This window comes from Thamnophis sirtalis, unplaced genomic scaffold (genome assembly GCF_051295495.1).
Source record: "Thamnophis sirtalis isolate CommonGarterSnake01/CBP01778 unplaced genomic scaffold, rThaSir2_p1.2 scaffold_1, whole genome shotgun sequence".
In the NCBI taxonomy this organism is placed as follows: Eukaryota; Metazoa; Chordata; class Lepidosauria; order Squamata; family Natricidae; genus Thamnophis; species Thamnophis sirtalis.
Genome location: NW_028261381.1, coordinates 59048691 through 59066452, shown reverse-complemented (window position 1 = coordinate 59066452; position 17762 = coordinate 59048691). Strand labels below are relative to the sequence as shown.

The 17762-nt window shown below is 38.3% G+C and overlaps 1 long non-coding RNA gene across 2 annotated transcripts in view; it reads right to left on the bottom strand.

The window, feature by feature from the left end:
• The window catches only part of LOC148049418 (uncharacterized), a 72788-nt gene that overhangs the window by 20786 nt on the left and 34240 nt on the right, over positions 1 to 17762 (bottom strand). The window contains exons 3-4 of one of the 2 annotated variants that reach the window (XR_015696379.1): positions 4782 to 4896; positions 4603 to 4640 (exon numbers count right to left, since the gene is read on the bottom strand). This is a non-coding gene — a long non-coding RNA (uncharacterized LOC148049418). Of the gene's footprint in view, positions 1 to 4602; positions 4641 to 4781; positions 4897 to 17762 lie in introns of those variants that run through there. The other variant, XR_015696374.1, reaches the window with a different exon arrangement.

Sequence of the window (17762 nt, the reverse complement as noted above, 5' to 3'; positions counted from 1 at the left end):
TCATTTTGGACTTAAAAATGCAGGACATGGACTGGGACAATGCAATGCCCAGCAACAGGAGAACATTTCTGCCAGAGAACACAGTAACCAATTGGAGTGGAAGTGTTTGTTTACAATGGCGTGAAGTGCAGTAGATGAATTGGAAGGTCTGCTGGCGCCATCACAACTCAGAATTCATTGTATTTGATAAATACAATAAAAGATCAAATACATTATCTCTGTCTCTCCCCCTACACACAAACTCACTCTATGTTAAGTGCAAGGATCCCACACATTACACAGATGATGATTTTCACATAAATTTTACTACTTACAAAAAAGGACTGCTTTTTGTTTCAAATTGAAGGAGAATAATAGAAAAAAAAAGCTTGCTAACATCTTTTATTGCTCCATCCCCTTAGGGGTTCATTACAAGTCTGTAATATACAGGAACCCTATGCTGTCAATCTTGCAGATTAGAAATTGAGGGAGAAAGGAAAGGAGAGAAAAAGAAGTTTTTTGTAATTACCCAATAGACAAATGAAGAGAAGAGTTTGAATTCAGGAGGTTCTGATTCATTATTGAATTTGGTAGCCATTGCAGAGGCTTTGTCATATCTCTCCCTGCCATACATACCTCCTTTGCCTATGACATCAAACTGTGAGGGCAGTTTCAGTCTGGCTATTCTATCACCTAAATCTAAAAGTTCTAGTTTCTTCTCAGGCTTTTGAGATTTGTTCTTCAAATCTGCAAGTTTACTGCTCAATTCTGCAAAAGGATGAGAAGGTCTGCACGGCCCATATGTTCCTCTGTGGGAATGACAGTCAAAAATTCTTTCCTGTAATTGGTTTGGTTTTCCTTTTAATTGCCTTTGTGATATATTTGCTTGAAAATTCAGCCTGCTTTGCCAATCACCCCACCTCTGATGTCATGAAGCAGTTTGATAAAAACACATTCTGGCCAAAGGGATGTGAGAAAAGAGCTGAGATGACCTTGGCTGCAAAGTTTGTAAGATTCCATATGTAATTATTCAGCTCCAATTATCATTGCATTTAGCTCAAGCTACAAGTGGATTTTTAGACAGTGGAGGTACTTAGGTAATACAATCAAGGAACAAGATTATGGGCTTGGCATCTAAGTCCATTGAAGAAAAAAATGATGAAACTAAATATTCTTAGCAAGTCTCACAGGTTTGCAGAAATGTAATGCTTGGGAACAATCTCAATTTGGATTCCTGCAATGTTCTGTCCTTTACTTTTCAAAAAGTTTTCTTTCTTCATATTGAATTTGTTGAACTTGGTAAACCAGAGAACCAATTTGATGTGGTACTGAAGGTGTTGATCTAAAAACTGGGAGACAAACAACTCTAGGCTTTCCTTAGGCATGAAAGTAGCTGGGTGACTTTGGGCTACTCAATCTCTCTCAGCCCAGCCCACCTCACAGTGTTGTTGTGGAGAAAATAGGAAGCAGGAGCATTAGGTATGTTTGCCACCTTCAATTACATATTAAGAAGACAGGATAAAATAACAACAAGAAGCGACCCAGGCCAGCAACAATAACAACAATAACAAGAAAAAGAAGAAGAAAAAAAGTCTGGTTCATTGATATTGCAATTCCAGGTGATGCACAAATTGAGGAGAGACAGCTAGACGAAATATCAAAATACTGTGATTTGCAAATTGAAGTTGAGTGATTATAGAGGAAGAAATCAATGGTTGTACCAATAATAGTAGAACCCTTGGAGCGATACCCAAAAACGGTTGCCTAGATACATGGAAATTTTGAACTTATCAGATCTGAATATCCTGACTTTGCAAAAAACAAAACAAAACTGCCTATATACTCAGATGCTACCATAATAGCTCTTAGGTCCTTGGTTAGGATTTGAATTATTAAGTTTTTACCAGTCCCAGACTGTGAATCAAATGGAAGATTAAATCTTAACAATAAACAGCTTTTTCCCTTATTGGCTGAGTAACAATACTATGATCTAAGACTATTTTATCTATAATATGTTCCTTGTTTTCCTTAAAGAGAAACTACTACATGAAGCTGCCCTTTCTCTCTCATGAGAACTATTCAACACCAGATGCAGAACTACAATAGCAGATTCCAAATCAGAGGAAAAAGCTGCTAATATACCTCTCATGCAGTGGTGAAATTCAAGTTTTTTTTTACTATCAGTTCTGTGGCCGTGGCTTGGTGGGCATGGCAGGGGAAGGATATTGCAAAATCTCCATTCCCACCCCACTCTGGGGCAGAGGTGGTATTTGCCGGTTCCTCAAACTACTCAAAATTTCTGCTACCGGTTCTCCAGAACCTGTCAAAACCTGTTGAATTTCACCCCTGCTCTTATGATTGTATTGAACTCTACCGATTGATTACTACAAAATCTGGCAAATTCATCTGCTCAAGAGGGGAAAGGGATGTGTCCCTCCTTAGTTTGTGGACTCCAGCAGATGCTCGGTGATTGCGGTTATCAGAGGGCTATTTTAGCATAATGAGACTAAAGTAAATCTTTGATTATATAGGAACATTTTTTCCATGTTCCAAGTATTACTATATAACCAAATAAATAAATAAAGCAGGTCAAAATAACCAATTGGCAATTCATCTTCTCATCACCATTCCCAAAATAACTCTGAAAAATACCAGCAAGTATTGCCAGTGACATGCCAAGCAAAATTATATCTGTAGTCATCTCATCTGGAAAAGCAAATTAAATCTGCACCTCCTTTCCTTTCCAATGTGACTATTTATAGTCACCCAAATGCAAGAATGGGATCGCTTTATTAAGAAGCATTAAAATTATGCCCATGATCACTGTCAGAATCAGCTAACTGTCCCAGAATGAATTTCTGTCAGTCTAGGCTTTGATATCTTTTTCTTAGTTATTTTCCATCCATTCCTGATCTGTCTGTTCTTGTAAACTGAAGATCTACATGTCTCTGCTCTATGTGAAAGGATTTTGAAAACTATACTCCAAAACTGAGTGATGAAGAGTAGAAAAGAGAAAGCTATATTGTCTACTGTTGGGTTACTTATGTGCACAATAATTGAAACTCCAAAATACTGAAAAAAAGATTGCTCTACATTCTTAAATTTGCAGTGTGTTACACAGCCAGTAGATGTCTCTGTCAGCTCCCAGGAGTCCTCTGGGGGGGGGGGGGGAAAGGTGAATCAATTGAACTTTTGGGGAAGAAGAGTGGAAACCCATTGACTTGTTTAAAAAATACATCTGGCCTATAAATAACTTGAAATGTTGGATTAACTTCAGGGCAATTTGCTTAATATTAAAATGTATTGAAGCAAAAGTGCTTCAAAAGTTTGTGAAGATTTACCCACTGTCACAACCCGTGATATTATGATTTGTCTTTCTTAAAGCGTTTAAATGTTTCTTACAGTCACTTGTTGTGATTCTTGTTGTTGTTTGAAAGATGGTTATATGGTAACATTTGTTTGAATCTGGGTTTGGTATCAATCGTCCAAAAATTCAGAATGTTCATGAGGACCTAGATATTCTCTCTAATGTTTGAATTGAGCTCATGATATAAATAAAAGTTTGGTTTGTTCTATTTTATAAATTATTTTATTTTGTTTGATCTTGTTAGCACAGCAAAAGTTAACAAACTTGTCACAGCTATACATATCCATGTAAAGAATTGCCATCATTTTCTTTCCAATGCATGATGTGCCCTGCTAAATGCATGGAAATGGAATTAAATGGAATTAAATCAATCACACTTTCACTGCAATGGAATCTTCACTGCAAATGGAATTAAATCAATCACACTTTCTCAGAAAGCTTGCTTGAAAACTAGACAATCCCAACTTTCACATTGAACAACAGTGAGAGCCTTACCAGTCTTGAAAGTCTGTTTGACTGCAACTATCACAGAGAAGAGGGGATTGACTTATTCTCAAAAGCACCAGAGGGCAGGACAAGAAGTAATGAGTGAAAGCTTGTTAAAGAGAGATTCAACCTAGAAGTAAGGATATTTTTTTAAAATTCAAAAATTGTATTAGTTCATCCAAATACAATATAAAATACAAAAATGCAAAAGAAAATAATGGAAAAATAAAGCAGGAGAAGGAGGGAAAGTGTAAAGCAAAAAAAGGAAAAAAAGAAAGAAAAATGTTGATTCCTAACTCCTTTTGGTGCAGTAGAATAAGAGAATAGCATCAAACCTCAACTTTTTACCTTTGTATAATATTAACTAGCCATTTCTATAACAACAAACTTACCTAATTGGCAAAACACAAAATCAAGAAGTAAAAAAACAATTCTGACAATGAGAACAATTAATTGTTGGAACTCTTGGAATAGCTTGCTTCCCAGAGTTGTAGATGCTTCATCACCAGAGGTTTTCAAAATAGATAGGACAACCATTTGACCAGGATTTTATCACTTCTCCTGCCTTGAAGAGTGGGTTGGATTAGCTGATACCCAGGATCTCTTCCAGCCTTATGATTCTATGTTCTAAACCCCATAATCCAATAAACACACTTGATTATGAATTTATGGGAAATGTAATTCAACATATAGGTTATGGAAGACTTCTGTAGAATATTAATTCTTGTGTTCTTGCATTCCTGTTCCATCGCAAAGAAAATAGAAGAAAATGATAATTTAGCAGAGTTCAGAAGCATGTTAGTCCAGCCTGGAAATATAGGGAAGAAGATCTTAAATTAAACAAGATCTTAAATCAAACAAGTAGGCAAACAAGACAAACTTTGTGCATGGCACAAATGGTCTCCCCCTCCCCCCCCAGTGTCAGGTTGATTATGTTTAAATACTATACTTCATTTTTGGTCCCTTCTTATTTTATCCACGTTGACTTTGTTAAATCCATCTTGGGGGTCTGCCAGTTCTTCTTGATCCTCATTTTTCTCATCCGATCTTTCTGCCTCTGCCATCTATCAGAAAAAAAATTAGAATCCTAAATCTGTGCTCTGCAATAATAATATGAGAAAGGAAAGTTGCCAACCACCATCCCAACCGTTCAAAGGAGCAGCTTACACTTTTGATGGTTGCTTTTTTCCAAAGAAAATAGAAAAAATATATATGCAGCTACCAAGAATAACATCCGATTTAATATTGCCAGCCTATTTTATGTCTTTTCAAACCAGTAAATTTAATCTAACATAGTTTCTGGGAAAGGAAAAAAAGAAAGGCAAAAGAGATCCACATATTTATAATCATTTTCAAGTAGGCGCAGTGTAAAACTTATTCCAAGCCAGCCCTGCTAAGGACTGGCTTCTTCCCAGTCATAGAAATAGCACTTAAAATCCAGCTGGATTTTCACTTGAGAAGTTGCTGATGCTGGAAATGTGTTTATTTCAAGTCATGTGACTTCACATGGAAAATATTGCACTGCTTCATTAGCAGCAATGGAGAGAGATGAAGCATGGCCTTGTAAAACAAGCAACCCAAACACTCAAATCTCTTTCTACATGGCGAATAAATATGTAAAGGTGGCGGGAAGGGGAAGGGTCAACAAACAAGAACAGAGAGAAAAATAGAGAGATAGCAGAAAAGAGACCATTTGAAATAGACTTATATACCGCTTCATAGTGCTTTTACAGTCCTTTCTAAGCGGTTTACAGAGTCAACATATTGCCCCCAACAATCTGGGTCCTCATTTCACTAACTACTGCGCCACCTCACCTCTTATATACTGTATTTTCTTTTGAAAGTGTATAAGAAAGAGTATAAGATGCACCTTTTCTCCTCTAAAAAGAGGCTGAAAATCTGGGTGCGTCTTATACACCGAATACAGCATTTTTTGCCTCCCAAAGCCCCACCCCTTCACCAAAATGGCCGTGCATAGCCTTATGGAAGCTTTCACGGAGCTCATGAAGGCTGGGGAGGGCAAAAATGAGTGAAAAACAGGCCATTTTTGCCCCCCCCCCCTCAGTCCCCAGCAGCACTCTATAAGCCTCCATAAGGCTATGCATGCAATTTTTTGACACAAAAATGGCCCGTTTTTTTGCTTGTTTTTGCCCCCCCCAGGAGCACTCTGCAAGACCACCACCCCAAGGCTATTCATGCCTTTTTTTAAAAATGGGCCCATTTTCACGAAAAACAGGCCCTTTGGGGGAAGTTTGCAGAGTGCAAAAACTTTTTTTCCCTTTCAGAAAGCTGCTTAGTTAGAGGGATTGATGAGAATTACATTGGTCAAGTGCTGTGCCAGCAGAAACAAAGTTCTAGGTGCTGCAGGTTGTCAGCGATTTCCTTCTCCAGCAGATGGATAAATACACCTGGAAACATCTATCTACCTACCTGCTCTCTTTCTCTCTCTCCCCCCCACCTACTGTATTTCTCTCTCTCTCCCCTCTATCTACCTATATACCTACCTACCTACTCTCTTTCTCCCCCTACCTATCTACTATATTTGTCTCTATTTTTCTCTCTCTATCCCTCTACCCACCAACCTATCTACTCTCTCTCTCCCCCAGGGGTGGGTTTCTCGCCCCGTTCCAACCGGTTCGGTTGGAACGAGGCCGGCGGCGTCCTCGCGCACGCACGCGGTGTCCTCGCGCACGCACGCGGTGTCCTCGCGCACGCACGCGGTGTCCTCGCGCACGCACGCGGCATCCTCGCGCACGCACGCAGTGCGCGCATGCGTACTAGCGTCTGCGCGATGCTCCAGCTGCTCCTGGAGGATCACGCAGGCGCTGTATGCGTTCTGCGCATGCGTAGAAGCGCAGAATTCGTAAAAACTGGGTAAGGAGCGGGCGCGTGTGTGCGGGAGCGTGTGGGCGGGGTGTGCGGGCGCGCGCGGGTGCGGGCATGCGCGGGCGCGGGGGGGGCTTCGCCGTTCCCGGAAGTTACTTACTTCCGGGTTCGGCGACCAACCGGATCGCAGGGACCGGTGCGAACCGGTCGAAACCCACTCCTGCTCTCCCCCCACCTATCTACTGTATTTCTCTCTATCTCTCTCTATTTCTCTCTCTCTCTCTTTTTTTTTTTTAAATATAATTTTTATTAAACATTATTACCTTTAAAAAAACGGAAAAAACAATACAGCGACATAAATACAACGACATAAGCAAGACAAATCATACATAACAATATAAAGTAAAACATACAGATACAAATACCGTTTTAAACATACAACCCCCCCTCCCCCCCACGGTGACAGTCATTCACAGCCTGGTTTTTCTTTCTTTCCTCATTATTAGGTCTCTAAGCCACATCTTCTCATTGCAAGATTCAGGGATCTATTACGGTACCTATGTTAACTTTCCCCATTTTAAGTCCCTGCTGTTCTCCTAGTCGCCCACATATACCATAGGTTCCAGCTAAGATAATGTTCTGTTTCTCCTTTGTCCCTCAGCCAACCCGTCATTCTGTCCATTTCTGCACATTCGTAGATCTTTTTAATTAAAGCATCTTCCGGCGGTATAGTGGTGGATTTCCAAAGTTGTGCATAGGTTATTCTTGCGGCCACAATTATATGCAGGCTCAAATGCCATATTGAACTGCTTATGTTATCTGGTTTGATGCTTAGTAACAGGTTCTCAGGTCTCCATTCAATGTTTGCCCCGGTAACCTCTTTTAACCATTTTTTAATCCTTTTCCAATATTTCGTGGCCTCAGTACAGGACCACCAAATATGGTAGAATGTGCCATCCTTTCTTCCACATTTCCAACACAATGGAGATAACCCAGGAAACATCTTAGCTAATCTCGTTGGGGGGAAGTGCCACCTATAAACCATCTTGTATATGTTTTCTTTGAATGCAGTAGAAGTTGTAAGTTTAATGGTCTTACTCCATAGATCCCGCCATTTGCCCATTTCAATTTCATAACCTAGGTTTCTCTCCCATACTGTTAGAAGGCTTTTGTCCATCTCTTCATTAGTATCTTGGCAGGTCAAAAATTGGTAGATCTTCGATAACATTTTTTTGTCTCCACCAAACAAGATCTTATCTAGCCCCTGAGGGTTTGGGTAGATCCCGAAACGTGCCTTATCACTTTTAAACCTGTTTCTAACCTGTAAATATTCCCACCATTCCAAATTCCTGCCCTGTTGCTCTAATTCCATCTTTGTTTTTATGTTGCCCTCTTCTGTCATGATATCTTTATATGTTATGTTTCTTGTCCAGTTAAATAAACTCGGATGCGTTAAGGCCTCTAATGGTGCCAACCAACACGGAACCCTAAGATAATATTTTTTCCTCATTTTTTCCCAGACCCCCATCAAAATCTTCCGAATATAATGTCCCATGAAGTACCTATGGGGGGTGTCTCTTTCTTGCCAGAGGGAGGCATGCCATCCCTGGGGGAGGTCATGTCCCTCTATAGCCAATAGGCGCCTTCTATTCAACATCACCCAATCTTTCACCCATGTCATGATTGCTGCGTTATAGTATGCTTCCCAGTTGGGTACTCCGAAGCCTCCCAGTTCTCTGCGTTTTTGTAAGGTTTGGGCTTTGATTCGTGCTTTCTTGCCTTGCCAAATAAACTGTGTCACTATTGTCTCCAAGGATTTAAAAAATTTTTTGTCCAATTTAGTTGGTGCCGTTTGAAACAAAAACAAAAATTTTGGTAATACATATGTCTTGACTGTCGCGATTCTGCCCATCAGAGACAATTGTTTGCTACTCCAATTAGTCATATCTTTGGATACCTGTTGTAGCAATTTCATATAGTTATCTACCTTGATAGAGGAACATCTCTCCGTCAGCCAAATTCCCAAATATTGTACTTTGTGGGCCATGTTGATCCCTAACAGGCTTTGTACTTCCCTTTTCTGGTTCAGAGTCATATTTTTAATTAACAGTTTTGTCTTCTCTTTGTTTATACGTAGCCCCGCTATCCTACCGTACTCCTCTATTTTACATAAAAGTTGTATCCCAGACGCCATAGGGTCCTCCAGGATAAAAACAAGGTCATCGGCGAAAGCCTGGACTTTGAATTCCTGAGCTTTAACTCGTAACCCTTTAATTTGTGTATCGCTTCTCACTATTCTAAGAAGGGGTTCTAATGTGAGGATAAACAGTAGGGGGGATAGCGGGCATCCTTGTCTTGTGCCTTTACCAATCACAATGTCACCCGCCTCTTCTCCGTTTACCAATATTGTCGCGGTTTGTCGTACATAAATTGCCCGAATTGCATTTAAAAAACTTTCTCCAAACTTCATGTTTTCTAATTGTGACAACATAAAATTCCAATTTACCCGATCAAAAGCCTTTTGTGCGTCAAGAAACATAAAGGCCACTTGTTTATCTGGCCGAGCTTCATAATATTCTAAGGCATCCAAAATAATTCTGACATTGTCTTTCAAATGCCTTGACGGCAGGAAGCCATTCTGATCAGAGTGTATAAATTTGTTAAGGAAAAACTTGAGTCTATCTGCCAATATAGCTGCAAAGATTTTATAATCCACATTCAAAAGTGAAATGGGCCTATAGTTTTTAATTTGGGTACGGTCAGCTCCAACTTTAGGCAAAAGGGTTATATAAGCCTCGGCCCATGATTTCGGTGCAATAGAATCCGTCAAGACAGCATTAAATATTGCTATCATCTCTTGTCCTAAAATTTCCAAAAAAGATTTATAGATTTCAACTGGCAAACCATCCATGCCAGGGGTTTTGTTGTTTCCCATTTTTTTAACTGCCTTTTCTAGTTCCTCTAATGTTATCTTTTGGTTCAGTACCCCTTTTGCTTCATTTGAAATCTTGGGTAGATTTGCGTTATCTAAAAATTCCTTAATTTGGACCTCAGAGACTTCTTCCCTACTATATAGTTGCTGAAAAAAGCCTTGGATAATTTCCTGTTTCTCCCCCTTGGTTTCTACTAATTCCCCTTTACTATTCTGCAGTTGAGCTATACGTCTGCTCTCTCTTTCTTTTCGAAGTCTATAAGAGAGCCAGCGACCCGGTTTGTTAGCATGCTCAAAAAAGTTTTGCTTAATCCCCCTAAGCTTTCGAGCGACATCCTCCTGGTCTAAAAGAGAGATTCCATGCTTAATTCTAGCCATTTCTTCTTTTTTCCTGTCGTCTAGTGGGTTCTGTTGCAAGGCTTTTTCTACCACCTCCAGTTTAGTTACCCATTTTGCCCTCTCTTCTAATTTTTTCCTGTGGGTCCCTATTGTATGTTTAATAGCTAGGCCTCTCATATAAGCCTTGGCCGCATCCCAAAGTATTTGTGTGGTTACTCCTTTCCTATTTTCTTCAAAAAAAAAACTCATTTCCCTTTTAAACATTTGCTGAAATTCTTGTTCTTTCACTATCTCTGTATTCATCATCCACCTTCTCTTCCTCCCCATATCACCTCTAGTCCTTCTTTTCATTAAACTAGACATACTGAATTCCTGTAACCATTTCTTCTATTTCTCTCTCTCTATCCCTCTACCTACCTATCTACACACACTCTCTCTCTCCCTACCTACCTACTGTATTTCTCTCTCTTTCTCTCCCTCTTTAAAAAAAAAAGCCTCTTCAAAGCCTGGATGCGTCTTATACTCCGAAAAATACGGTATACTCTTATATATAAGAGCCGAGGTGGCGCAGTGGGTAGAGTGCAGTACTGCAGGCCACTTCAGCTGACTGCTAGTTCGGCAGTTCGGCGGTTCAAATCTCACCGGCTCAGGGTTGACTCAGCCTTCCATCCTTCTGAGGTGGGTAAAATGAGGACCCAGATTGTTGTTGGGGGCAATATGCTGACTCTGTAAACCACTTAGAGAGGGCTGAAAGCCCTATGAAGCGGTATATAAGTCTAACTGCTATTAACTGCTATTATATCTTACTCTTAGAGAGATACTCTTATAAATACTGAGTATCCCTGTATCTTATGTGCGCGTACATATACACCTATAGCAGTTCACCCCAGTTTTGGAAGATAATCTGGCTCTTTGCTTTCTTCCTAGAATTTCATGCCTAGTATTTTTCTTTTTGGCAGCATGTTAACTAAATGATTTTAATTGTGACCTAGTTCAAGCAATATTATTATTGTGTTGCACATTTTGGGGAACAACATCCTTGAGAAGATGCTTAAATGAAGTCAGTAACAGCCAGGGCTCAGGAGTTCTTCGTGCCTGCTTATCAAAGATGAATAGAACTTTACAGCTAGCAAGGCAAAAGTGGGGAAAAGGAAAGCTTGTGTAGATATTATAGAGGAACTGCTGAACAATATTGGAGGGTCTGGTATTTTATTTTAATTCCTAATGGGTTTTGGGGTTCCTAATGGGTTAATCAACCCATTATTGCATGTGGGTTGTAGTAACTGAGGAATTTAAATTGTAAACCATTTTTATCAACTGCCATGTTATACAGGTAGTCCTCGACTTACAGTAGTTCATTTAGTGAACATTCGAAGTTACAATGGCACTGAAAAAAGTGACATGACTTTTTCACACTTATGACCATTTCTGCATCCCCATGGTTATGTGAACAAAATTTGGATGCTTGGTGATTGGTTCAGATTTATGATGATTGCAGTGTCTCGGGGGTCACAGGACCCCATTTGTGACCTTCTGACAAGCAAAGTCAATGGGAAAGCCAGATTCACTTAACAATGGTCTTTCTAAATTAACACCTGCAGTGATTCGCTTAACAAATGTGACGAGAAAAGTCATAAAATGGAGCAAAACTTACCTAGCTAGTTTCTCACTAAGCAACATAAATTTTGGACTCAATTGTGATAGTAAATTGAGGACTATCTGCATAGGGGATATATTGAAGTCGTATTGGTAGATAAATCCTATGTAGGTCCTATAAAACCTATGTAGATAATGCTGTTTCAAAGTTGTAAATGCCATTTCAGGAATGGCAGTGTAATCACCACCTGGTGCTTGAGAAGGCAATTTCCAGTTTTCATTGGAAGGATTCTTGGGTTGCCCCACCTCCCAGCTCTCCTGATCTCATCCTAGCAACTTGCTACCCTGACAAGGTAAAGAAATCTCGATGCAGAACTGGTATCTGCTTGCCTTGAAGGCAATAGCAGTTTACTCCATGGCAAGCACACAAATATAAAAGGGACTGCCAATTCTACTCTTTCATTTTTCATTGTCGAATACAGCTCATCTGTCTGGAACCTGCACTGCATATCAGACATTAATACAATTGAGAGAGTCCAGAGATATTTCACAAGAAGAGTCCTCCATTCCTCTACCTGCAATAAAATACCTTATGCCACCAGATTTGAAATTTTGGGCTTAGAGAAACTAGAAATACACTGCCTTCTGTCTGACCTAAGCATAGTACATAAAATTATCTGCAACAATGTCCTACCTGTCAATGACTACTTCAGCTTCAACCACAACAATATATGAGCAAACAACAGATACAAACTTAAGGTAAACCACTCCAAACTCGATTGCAGAAAATATGACTTCAGCAACAAAGTGGTCAATGATTAGAATGCACTACCTGATTCTGTGGTTTCTTCCCCTAACCCCCAAAACTTTAACCTTAGAATGTCTACTGTCAACCCTCACCCCATTCCTAAGAGGTCTGTAAGGGGCGTGCATAAGCGCACCAATGTGCCTACCATCCCTGTCCTAATGTTCCTTTTTATTCATATCCTTTTCATGTATTCAAAATCATGTTTATACTTTTATCTGTTAATATATATATATATATATATATATATATATATATATATATATATATATATATATATATATATATATATATATATATATATATATATATATATGCTTGCCTAAATGAATGAATGAATGAATGAATGAATGAATGAATAAATAAATAAATAAATAAATAAATAAATAAATAAATAAATAAATAAATAAATAAAAATGGTGAAGAGGGGACGACATGTGTATTTAGGCCTAGATCTGAAGGATGATACAAACCTCCTGGAGGGCCAGTAAGCCCTGACTGTGTTTAGTAATTCACCATCAAGGATATGATACTGCATTGGTTCTAGATTATAAACTCTAGACTCACAAACATAACTCATACAATTGCTTGAAGGAAAGCAAAAGAGTCTAGAAAGATCACAGGGCCTTTTAAAGTGGATGCAGAAAAGATGCCAGAAGAAAAGGCAGGTGGTCTGGAAAAGACCATTGTTCAATTGCCCCTTTGAGGGAAAGTCAGGAGAGTGGGCTTCTGATAAAGCCATTTCCTTAGGTTCCCACCCAGGAGGATATTGATTTCCTTTCCCTTCATCCAGCCCCCATCCTCAGTTATCCTTTCAGTGTCTTTGAATGCAGATTAAGTAGGCTGTCTCTGGTGCCTTTTCTCCAGCTTGGATTTCTCCCAGCATATCCAGAGATACACTTTCAAAAGAAAACCAGCAATCATGGACCACTTGCAAGATTATGGAGAAAATACTGACACTGATGAACTGCCATTTCCACATAACCATTCTAGTCTTCCTAGCATGGCAACATCTCTAAATTTTACAAACCATGCCTTCTTCTCCTTGTTAAAAAAAGCAATCTCACAATATATTTCACAATCAGCATCTGTAGAGACAGAACTATTAGCATTTATACTATAATAGTGGGCCATTCTTAATCATTTCCCTACACTTATATCTATCTCTTTTAGGAAGCTTTATCTTCTAGATGTAAACGTGAAGGTTCCCCTCACACATATGTGCTAGTCGTTCCTGACTCTAGGGGGTGGTGCTTATTTCCATTTCAAAGCCAAAGAACCAGTGCTGTATGAAGACGTCTTCATGGTCATGTGGCTGGCATGACTAAATGCTGAAGGTGCATGTAACACTGTTACCTTCCTATCAAAGTTGGTCCCTATTTTTCTACTTGCATTTTTACATGCTTTTGAACTGCCAGGTTGGCAGAAGCTGGGACAAGTAACGGGAGCTCACTCTGTTATGCAGCACTAGGGATTTGAACTGCTGAACTGCTGACCTTTCTGATTGACAAGCCCAGCGTCTTAGCCACTGAGCCACTACATCCTTTATCTTCTAGAAGGACTGCCTTATTCCTATCATCAATAAGGTTCTCTTGAAGATGTATTTCAGGAAAGTCTTGAGTTTCTTGTGAAACATTTTGAAAGTCATTAGACATCTATATGACATCCTAATCCCAACAGAGCTTTCCTTGGTCCATCCGCACCAAATAAAATTATGTAATGATATTTTGTTTAATAATTCTCTGCTGATCCCAGAAATTTGTGCAAAACCCTTTCAGACAAACAGGATCTCGGGTTTCAGCTCTGGCAGTTCTGTCAAAAGATTGTTTCTGCTTGAATTCTTAGATTTTTCTCTCCTCTCAATAATTCATCAAACTATGCACAGGGTGGAATAGATCCTTTGGGGAACAGCCATCGTCTGTTGTACAGTACAACTAATAGTGTTTATATAGACATCTGCCACCAGTTTTGTTTTTCTCTTCAAGACTTTTAACTTCAGATTGACTTTTCCAAAAGACCTGAGGGCAATTTGGATTAGACATGGTATAGTGAAAATTCCTTTCTGGCAAACTGGTTGAATTCTAGACTAGAACATTGGGGCCCATTATTATCAATAAATGTTTAAAGAATTCTAAACATTGCCTTCAGGCCAACAATCACTGAAGTGCTGATAGTATTATATATATGACAAATCTCAGGATAAAAAGAATAATAATCCATAATTGTGAGATAAACATTTAAATTCCACTTGAAAGGTCTGGTACTGATACTTTCATATTTCCTTCTCTAGTGATCTCTTTGAAGATATAGAGACATAAAGGCTGGAATGATGGACATATGCTATCATATTGTCAATATCTTGAATGTTATTCTATGTCTTTTATATCTTTCAATCTTTTAATCAGGGTCTTCATGAATCTTAAATAGCATGCCATTCCAGAGACTTGATGTAATCCATTGCTTTTCTGTTCCAAAAAACAGCCTTTCCAGCCATAGATAGCTTGTATGCAGTCTCAAATTTTGATAGCATTCTTGCCATAATTCTCAGTGCAGTTCATAAAAAGTCACTTTGTGCTTTATTTGTTACATTTTCCTATCTGTAAAAGAAAATGAGTGCACAATCAGGTCAATATAGGCTTGAACTTCAGTTGGGGTGATTGCCTCACCATGCTTGAAAGGGGTTATGGTATGAAATTTCTCTGCTTGTTAGATCTGGGCAATTTTTTTGGTAGCTAAGATCATCTTTTAAATATGAATGATATGCTCATTTAGAATTTTGAAAAAAATACAAACAGCGGTTATTGGCTTATGCACTTCCATAAATGATTCAATTTGTGGATTCTTGGCTTCAGCCTGTGTCATTGCCTTATATGCGTAAGTTACTGAGAAATAAACATTGTCATGAATATTGCACCATGTACACTAAGATTGTAAGGAATCTGCCAAGATTTTTAGAAGCTTTCCCAAGATGGAAATTCTTTAACACAAGAGTGGCTTTGAACTCTTGAGTCCATGTTCCTTTGTAAAATACATTGAAGTACTACTCATTTGAGTTTCCATTATACCAGCTTTGTGGTCAAGTTGGGTGTAACAATTACCGTATTTTTCGGAGTATAAGACACACCAGAGTATAAGACGCACCAAGATTTTGTGAGGCAAATTTTAAAAAACCAAGGTTTTGCACTCTGCAGACCTCCCCAAAATGGCCCGTTTTTCATGAAAACAGGCCCATTTTCTTTAAAAAAAAAAAGGGCATGAATAGCCTTTAGGAGGCTTGTAAAATGCTCCTAGAGTTAGTTAATAAATATGCCAAGCATTCTGTATACAAGACAAGCATTGGTGATGATTCTTTAGGTTGCTCTTCAATGTAGCTTCAATATTCAGTACATCTTCAGTAGATTCAGTAGAGAGGTACAGACCTCCAACTAATAGTTATCATGATTATAGATTACGAGGATGATAGTCCAAATGTCTGGAAGGCACCATCTTAAGGAAAATTGACATGCCTTTTGTTGTTATTATTGTTGTTCTGGAACCACAAAGATGTCATTGAAGCATCATGATTGTCACTGTTATAATATAAATAAGGTAAAAAATTAATGCAACACTACGATGGGAAGATAATACCTTCTTGGATACCTCACTGCCTTTTGATTCCTTGAAAGAATCAGATTTTTTGAAATATATGTGAGTACAACTCATTCGAAATACTGAATAGGTTTTTAATAGGGGCAAATCCAATGACATTACTAAGCAATAATCTGCATAAAATATCAGCAAGGTTTGAATGACTACAATAAAATCCAGATGAAAGTAAAGAGCAAATCAATGACAAATGCTACCCCTTATTGAAGATAACAGGGAAACAAAAGATAGCCTTCTGAACAGCGAGTACACTTTTTGTTCTTAAAGCTCTTTCACTTTCTTCCCACTCACATATGGACATTAAGAAAGACTACAATAGTCGTGAATATCTATAGCTCGGGTGTAGGATGAGGGTGAAAGTTCATTCCCGAGCTTGAATTTCAAAGAATGAACCTTCACTCTCAGTAAGAAAAATTACTATACCACTGTCATGTCAGTCTGTTTCCTGCACTTAAGTATGAATACTCTACTGGACAATCATTCTGGACAACACAGAATGTCACAGATTCAAGTAATTCTTTCTCAGTTCTTGAGGCTGGTTATTGTTATAAAAACCTGTAAGATGATATTATGACATATTATTTTAAAAATCAAAAGAGAGGTTGACTAAGCTTTTGAAACAAAATTCAAAATAGTTACTTTGAAATGTTGTTACCTCTTCTAGAATTCCTAACACTCTGAATTCTATATCTGAAATAGTTGTTGAGTTTGGCAGAAGTTCTGATTTCAGTTGTATTGACATAATCTAAACTTCTAAAAACATTGTCTTTTCTAAAAAAATGTGAAGTAGAATCTATCAATTTCATATAGGATAAATATTTGGTTTGAATTCTCAAAATTCAGAATGAGTCATATCAGAAGTTGAGTTTTATTTTCCAGATGAATATAACAAATCACATAGTATTGGCAGATAAAACCCATCCAAGTATTAAAGTCAGCTTAATTCCCCTAAATTTTGTTCCACTTTGGTCCAGTACATGGCATTATGTATCTCCTACAATAAGTGTTTCTTCTGTGAGACCACATGTTCCTGCATTAGCCTCTTATTTATTAAAAAAGGTAATTGAATTCTTTTGAGAATAAACATGAGACATTTATGTTTTGTGCAGCTACTAATGAAAAAAAATCAAGTACCAGCCTCAATTCTTTTTATAAAAAAACCTGTCACTCCTAATCTGAGTTTTATATTTCCTCAAAGAAGCTAGAAGTTAGCTACCTGTATATCAGGTTAGCAGCCTATATGATATTGGACAATTTATGGACATTGTCTACAAAAATCTGGCTTCTCAGCCCTCACTTAACCCAATGCAGAAATATAAATCTGGATTTTGTTTGATTTGTCTGCAGGGGAAATGTTTATAAAATTAACCCAAAACTAAGCAAACAATAGGAGCAAGCACATACTGGTGTTTATTTGTTTGTTTTTACTCTTACGGAGGAAAGAATTAGCTCTTTTAAAACATGGCTTATTTTTTTTCCTCCATCCATCTGGTTGTAGTTAGCATGGAGATATAATTTTCAAAACTGATCACTTATGGGTAGACCATGCAATTAAAGTATTTGAAAAACAAACAGCTCTAAACCACTGATTGTTGAGAGTGTGGCTTTGCACACGATGGCCCATTTTCCATGAAGAAAGCATCAGTTTCCAGCCAGGACTGCCTTTTGGGAAGTATATATTAAAAAGTCAGATTTTAACAGAAGCTAAATCTAGGCAGAGATAAAGATGAAAACACTGATTTGTTGTTGTTATTTTAAATCGATACATTTGTAATCCTCCCCTAATG